The sequence below is a fragment of the Coturnix japonica genome, unplaced genomic scaffold (genome assembly GCF_054131305.1).
Source record: "Coturnix japonica strain WE unplaced genomic scaffold, WE-NBRP24 Scf040, whole genome shotgun sequence".
NCBI lineage: Eukaryota > Metazoa > Chordata > Aves > Galliformes > Phasianidae > Coturnix > Coturnix japonica.
Window position 1 is genome coordinate 2,197,860 of NW_028188943.1, and position 7,199 is coordinate 2,205,058.

The following is a 7,199-nucleotide window of genomic DNA, read 5'->3' on the forward strand; positions in this document are numbered from 1 at the left end:
CTGCAGGATGGGGTGGGTTGTTTGTCTGCGGGTTGGGATAGGAAAGGGAAGCTGCTTACAGTGACGGTGGGAATGACTGTCACTGAATGCAGCATGAGAAGTTGGCAGAGCTGTAGGATTTCTTGTTGCCAATAAAATCCAGGAAGATTTGCTCAGTCCATAGCATGTGTAGGGTGGCACTTGCTATATACATCTTCCAGGTGTTGCATCAACAGCAGGGATGGGATTAATGCAAGAGATGGCGATTTTTTTTTTTTAGATTCTGGTGGCAAAAATCGAGGGGAGCTTTATGTCCCATTTCAGGTGCACTCTAATTTCTTGACAGTGTCCCGCTCCCCGTGCACCCTGTGTGTCACAGGAGGGCCATCCCAGCCCTATGGTCGTGGTGATGATGTTCTGTTCTTCCAGCTCTCAGCTGCAGCTCTGAGCTCTGGGTGTTGCTGTTCCCGGCTGAGGTTGGGCCGCCCGCTCACACCTGGGGCCCATCGTGGCGCCGCGCGTGGTCTCCGGCGGCCATCCGCTGCTCCTGGGCCACCCGCCTCAGCCATTCCCCGTCCTCTTCTTCGCGGGGTGGCTCCTCGAAGCGGCTGCGCTGGTTGGGGTCCCCGTGCCAGGAGTTGCTGCGCACCAGCGGGCGGGGGGGCCTGGAGGGGCTGCGCTGCGTGCGCCGTGCTGGGACGCTGCGGGAGCGATGGGCAGATCTTGATCTTGTCTGCCGCCGCTCCCTGGTGCGCTGCAGCCTTCCCCGGGGCCGGCGGGTCGGGGGGCGACCCGAGGGGCGCCAGCTGAGGCGCAGCATGCCGGTGATTAACCCCCGGCACAGGGGGCAGTTGGGCGTGTTGGCCGTCCAGTGCTGGATGCACTCCCTGCAGAAGATGTGCCTGCAGGGCAGAGCGCGGACGGCGTCCTCCATGGGGCCCAGGCAGATGGGGCATGGCTCCTCGTGGGCCTCTGCCGGCCACGTCCATGTCTCCCTCCTCCTCCGGTTGGAAGCCGCCTCCCGGCTCATGGCTGCGGCTGCCCTGGCGCTGTGTGGCTCCAAGGATGGATTTGGGTGAAGCTGCCTCTTGCAGAGCAGTCGGCAGCCTCCGGGCCTCAGCGCCTGTCAGGCGTCCTACCTGTGGCAGACAGCTCGTGTGCCACCGGCAGAAGCTCTGAGCTCTGGGGATCCTCCAATGGGATCCTCAGTGACTCGCAGTCCTCTCGCAGGACTCTGATGTCTCTCGCACTGGCAAGGTCTCAGTGTCTCGTGCTCCCACAGGAGACGTTCACACCTCGAGAGTCGCCAGCAAGACTCAATGCGGGCTGGGCCCGCTGGCTATGGGTAGGCACCCGGCCCACTGTGAGGTCACGGGGCAATTGTGACCCTGCGCTGCCATCACAGACTGCACAGATAGGTGGAGGTTTGCTGTCCGGTGGTTGTGGCGTTGATATTTGTGGCATTTTCCAGCCAGAGTCCACCCTAGGGCTTTAACTGGGACAGTTTCACTAACAGTGAGAATAAATGATCTATTGAAGCTAGAAATGTAACAGATTTGTGGATGCTGTTGCTCAGTGCTGTGGCTGTGACTGTGCTGGTATTTGGTAGCAGTGCTAGCAAAGCAAATGCTATCCTGGGTGTTTTTCAGCAGGAAGTGAAGGGGCAGTGCTTACCAAGAAGGGATCCCTGTCTTGGTTAGGAAAGCGCAGCCCAGCTTCTTGGTTTCTCTCCTCTACTTAATCTCTCATCCCGCCCCTCCTCTGCACCCTCCTGTACTATCCCTCACATCCCAGCCTTCTCTCTTCCCTTTTTGGGTGATGTTTAACATGACTTGGATGGAGAGTTGTGAACATCAGCCTCATGTTTATAGCATGTTCTTATGGATTGTGTGATCCTACTCAGGGCTTTGCTCTTTAATATTACACTTCTGCCTCCTGCATGTCATTTGTTAGCCATCAGTCCCCCTGTCTTGTTTGTTGGTGGGATGTGGGTTGAATATTTTCTGTCCTCTCCCTTTTCTGGCCAATGTACTTTGGTAGCCTCTGTTTGTCTCCGTGTCCCTTGCCAACGTTGCTTCCCCGGGGCTTTTCTACAGGGTTGCTTTCCAGCTGGTCACTCCCCACATTCCCTGGTGCCTTATTTAGGTCCTCCCCAAGGGAGGAACTTTGCCCTTTCCCTTGGTGCAATCTTGAGATTTCCCTCAAGCTGTTTCTGGCTGCACGGCCTTCTGCTGCATCAGCCGCTGCTCCCAATTTGGGATCCTGCGTTGCCCTGTGAGGGTACGCTGTGTTCCATCACCCAAAGCATCCTTGGGGCTCTTCTATGGGTCTGGACCCACTTTTGTCCCCTGCAATGATCCTGCAGGGTGGCTGCAATTCTCCCACATTCAGGCAGAGCAGCAGAGGTGTAGAGTTATGAGGAGAAACAGGTGCCTCTGCTTTTCATTGTCTGCATGTTGCCCTGAGTCATTTTCCAGGTGCAGGTGAAGTTGTTTCATGGCACAGTTACAATTGTCACCCTAACGCCTGCACTTGCTGATGGCACTGCTAGCATGTAAACATCCCATACTGCCATCTGAGTGTGGTCGCTCAGCTTGCAGCCCTGTCTCTGAGCTTCGTTTCCCTTGGTCAGGATCCGGCCTCATGTCACAAACTCATGTTTCACTCCCATGGCCTGATCTTGTGAATTGCTACGTATTAACTGCTTGAGGCTTTAATATTTCCAATCCCAACAGACTTTTTCCTGGTAACAATTCTAAGCACAACTGCATCTCTCTGTATTCTTGGGCTCATGTCATGGCTTAGGTTGGAAAGGACCTTAAAGCCCACTCACTTCCAGCCCTTTGCCATGGCCAGGGTTTCCGTGCAGCTGCTCAGGCATCACGAGCTCCATCCAACTTGGCCTTGGGAGCCTTTGGGGTTGGGGCGCCCACACTTCTCTGGGCAGCAGTGCCAGGGCCTCACCGCCCTCTGAGTAAAGAAATTTCCCTTTGTGTGGAACCTGATTGTCCCTTGTTTTGCTTAAAACTCTTTCCACTTGTCCTGACAGTGGTAAATGTTGCTCTCCCTCCTGTTAGGCTCCTTTTAAGTGCTGGTTGATTTAGAATCCAGAACCAAGAGGTGTGAGATTTGCTTGTAAGCATATGGGCAGGTGAGCCTTACAGGCAGTAATGAGCCGCTTGTTGGGGCAGAGTCACTGCCATGATGGCAGGGGATGGCTGCAGGATGGGCTGGGCTGTGTGGCTGTGGGTTGCAATGCAAAAGGGAAGCTGTTTACAGCGATGGTGGGAGTTACTGTCACTGAATTTTCCATGTGCTGCTGCACAAAACCATGTGCACACCAAACCCGCTCTGTCTTCAGCATGGTGCTTCACTGTGCCATTTCAGTGTGTGTATTTAATTCAAGAGCAGCTGTATTTACTTCCTGTCTGGAGCCGATTAGAAAAGTTGAGGCCTGGCAAACCAATCCCACTGCAGCCTGCCTCTGGTGGGAGCTCCGGCCACCCGGCCTCATTTGGTTGCACAGGGGAAGTGTTGTAGAAACCAAAAAGTGTGCTTGAAGTTGAATCTGATCATTTGTGTTGTAGCTGGGTGTCACCTGTTGTCATCCAGCTTAATGTCCATTACCAAATGTGCTGCTTCCATCCTCGCTGACGCTTTGGCTTATGAGATGTGGCATTGAACAAAACACTGGAATTGCTGGGAGCTGCCGACTGACTTGGGTTGGAAGGGACCCTGGGATGCCTGTTGTCTGTGGCGCCCCGTAGACTCGTGCACGTTCAGTCTTATCGGGCTCCTGTGGCAGCCTCTGCTCTGGCCGTGCCAAGTCCACCTCCCTGGCAGCCCCACACTGCCCTGCTTGCAGCAGCAGCCCCAACAGGGCAACTGCAGGCAGAGCTGGCACCCAACATGGGGGCTCTGGGCATAGGGGAGAGATGGGCACCAGGGAAGGGTTCCTATTGGAGGAGTTGAGTCTGATGGTCTGATGGTGCTGAGAATAACTAACTCCACGCAGGCCATTTTACATAGAGTGCTGGCACCCAGTTCGGTGTTATCCATCTGAGGGTTTGGAGTCTCAGTGTTCTGGGAGTAAAGTGCTGAAAAGCTGTGGCACCTGGGTGTCTGAATCATTTTCTTTTTGACAGTCTTAGGCTGTTCTGTTCCTAGCCGTCAAAGTCACGGTGGTGGATCTGACTGGATGGAGTTGCATCACAAAGCAGGGGTCAGCCTAAGCAGCATGACAGATCTTTTCAGTATGTTTGTTTATCATTTGCAATTAAATGTCGTTGTACCTCACAGCAGTGGCAAGTCGTCAAAGTAGGGAGGAGAGATGATGGGTGTCTTGGTGTAAGCCCTGCAGATGGGTGAACAGGGTGGTTGCAAGCCAGTGCTTTGCTTTCTAGTGCAACAGAGCTGTTCAACCTTATGGCATATCTGGTTTGCACTGTGTGAAGATGAATTGTCATGGGCCACAATGAAGAGCCGAAAGGACCCCATAATAAATGTAAAGGGAGCACTTTGCTACTGAAAGGGAAAGGGGGCCTCATAGAAACCAAAGCAAAGGGTAGTTACAGGTAGTTTATGTTGAGGGGGCAGAGGGGGAACAAATCATCATATACAACATTATATATGGTTTATATGAGTAATACAATTTATTTGTTTTTTTAAATAAAAACTGGGAAAGATACAAGATCATAAAACTGTTAGGATACCAGACCTTGTATTTCTGAAAGAAATGCATTGGTCTGGTTTGGTGACAGTGGTTGCCATTCCCAGTAAGGCCATTTTTGGTTGTTGTGAGTGACGGGTGTGCACTGGGGCCAAACTGAGATTCATTGCCATGATGGCAGGGGATGGCTGCAAATTTCACTCCTGCTCCATCATCGTTCTTAGTGACGTTCTTTATGATTAGGCTGTGAGTAGTTTGGGTTCTCTTGATGCTGCAGGTCTCGCTTTCCTGTAAGACTTTACTATTGAGTAGTATTGGGTTTAATACTGGGTGATAAGGAGGTTATCAGGAGTACCCAGCATGGGTTCACCAAGGGTAGGTCGTGCTCGACCAACCTGGTGGCCTTTTATGAAGATGTCACTAGCTGGGTGGACGGGGGGAGAGCAGTAGATGTAGTCTACCTTGATTTCAGTAAGGCTTTTGATACTGTTCCCCATGACATCCTTATAACAAAGCTGAGGAAATATGGGATAGATGAGCGGAAAGTGAAGTGGGTCGAGAATTGGCTGACTGGCAGAGTGCAGAGAGTTGTCCTTGGTGGTAGGGTGTCTGGCTGGAGGCCTGTAACTAGCGGCATCCCCGAGGGGTTTGTACTGGCTCCAGTCTTGTTCAACGGCTTCATCAATGACCTTGATGAGGGGATAGTGACCACCCTCAGCAAGTTTGCTGATGACACGAAGTTGGGAGGATTGGCTGACACGCCTGAAGGCTGTGCTGCCATTCAGTGAGACCTGGACAGGCTGGAGAGCTGGGCAGTAAGAAACCAGATGAGGGTCAACAAAAGCAAGTGTAGAGTCTTGCACCTAGGGAGAAATAATTGCATGCACCGGTGCAGGCTGGGGGAAGAGCTGCTGGAGAGGAGCTCTGCTGAGAGGGACCTGGGCGTCCTGGTGGACGACAGATTGACCATGAGCCAGCAGTGTGCCCTTGTAGCCAAAAAAGCCAATGGCATACTGGGGTGTATTAAAAAGAGCGTGTCCAGCAGGTCGAAGGAGGTGATCCTCCCCCTCTACTCTGCCCTGGTGAGGCCTCATCTGGAATATTGTGTCCAGTTCATGGCTCCCCAGTACAAAAAAGACAGGGATCTCTTGGAAAGAGTCCAGCAGAGGGCCACAAAGATGGTGAAGGGCCTGGAGCATCTCCCCTATGAGGAGAGACTAAGTGAACTGGGTCTGTTTAGCCTTGAAAAAAGAAGGCTGAGAGGGACTTGATCCAGGTTTATAAATACCTGAGGTGTGGGAGCCATAGTGGTGAGGCTGGTCTCTTTTCAGTAGTGCGTGGGGACAGGACTAGGAGTAACGGGCTGAAACTTCAGCATAGGAAGTTCCGCATTAATGTGTGCAAGAACTTCTTTACGGTGAGGGTGACGGAGCACTGGAACAGGCTGCCAGGGAGGTGGTGGAGTCTCCTTCTCTGGAGCTATTCAAGACCCGCCTGGACGCCGAGCTGTGCAACATGGTGTAGGGAGCCTGCTTTGGCAGGGGGGTTGGACTCGATGATCTCTAGAGGTCCCTTCCAACCCCTACAATTCTGTGATTCTGTGATGAAGCTGCAGATCCAGTTCTCTTCCTTTCAAGTTCTTTCTCCCATTTTTGTCCAATTCTTTGTCCTTTTAAGTTTCTTATTCCAATTTTTTTGTCCAATTCTTTTCCTTTTTACTTTCTTAATACAATTATTTTCTCTATTTTTTGTCTAATCCTTTGTCCGATTTGTGTACATTTTGTGTCCATTTTTTGTCTTTTTGCCCCTGCCCTGCATAATTACCTCACCTGGTGCCTATGCCAATTTTACTGTGGTCAGAATGCCCTAGTCTCAAGTTTACTCTGTTCAGAAGCTTTCTTTGTGAAAGGCAACTTTTCCTATGCTACATACAGAAATACTGACAATTTATGCTGCAAAAACACAACCTACCTCTCACACCTGGAATCTATTACTCAGGGACGCTGTAGGGGACGCTGCACAGGTTGGCAGTATTGTGTGGAGCTTGGGGGCAGACGCTTCCTTCTGCTCTGAGCAGATACGAGGGCCCAGCCCCCTTCCTCTCGTGGGCTGTCTAGGTCTCTGACCTGCAGCTGAGCAGCTGGATTGGCTCCTCCCACTCGCGGGGACTTAGGATGAGGCTGTTTGTCTGCGGTGGAAGTAGGCTCACACCTCCCCCTACCTGTCTCCTTCAGAGATTCCCAAAAGCTCCTCAGGCTGCTGATTTCTTGCAGCAGCCTGGCCATCTGCTCCAGCAGCTCCTTGAGCAGGGTACACCGGCAACCAGGTTCTTTTAACTTAACTAGCTCGTAGGTATGGTGAGATGTTTCCTTTATTGCCATCTAAATGGAAATCACAATGAGACGGGTGGCTTGCTGCTGTTCTTCTCCAGTGCCAGAGAAGTCCACGTAGCCCAGCACTGTGGGAGGCGGTTCCTCCCAACACCGCTTCAATCCACTTTGCCCAGCCTCCATTTTGTGCTGGGGCCAGAAGGCCGCACTGCCCCACAGCG

The 7,199-nt window shown here is 52.3% G+C and overlaps 1 pseudogene; it reads right to left on the minus strand.

The window, feature by feature from the left end:
- Nucleotides 1-367: 367 nt before the first annotated feature.
- Nucleotides 368-1,443, minus strand: LOC146752964 (uncharacterized; annotated as a pseudogene).
- Nucleotides 1,444-7,199: the final 5,756 nt, after the last annotated feature.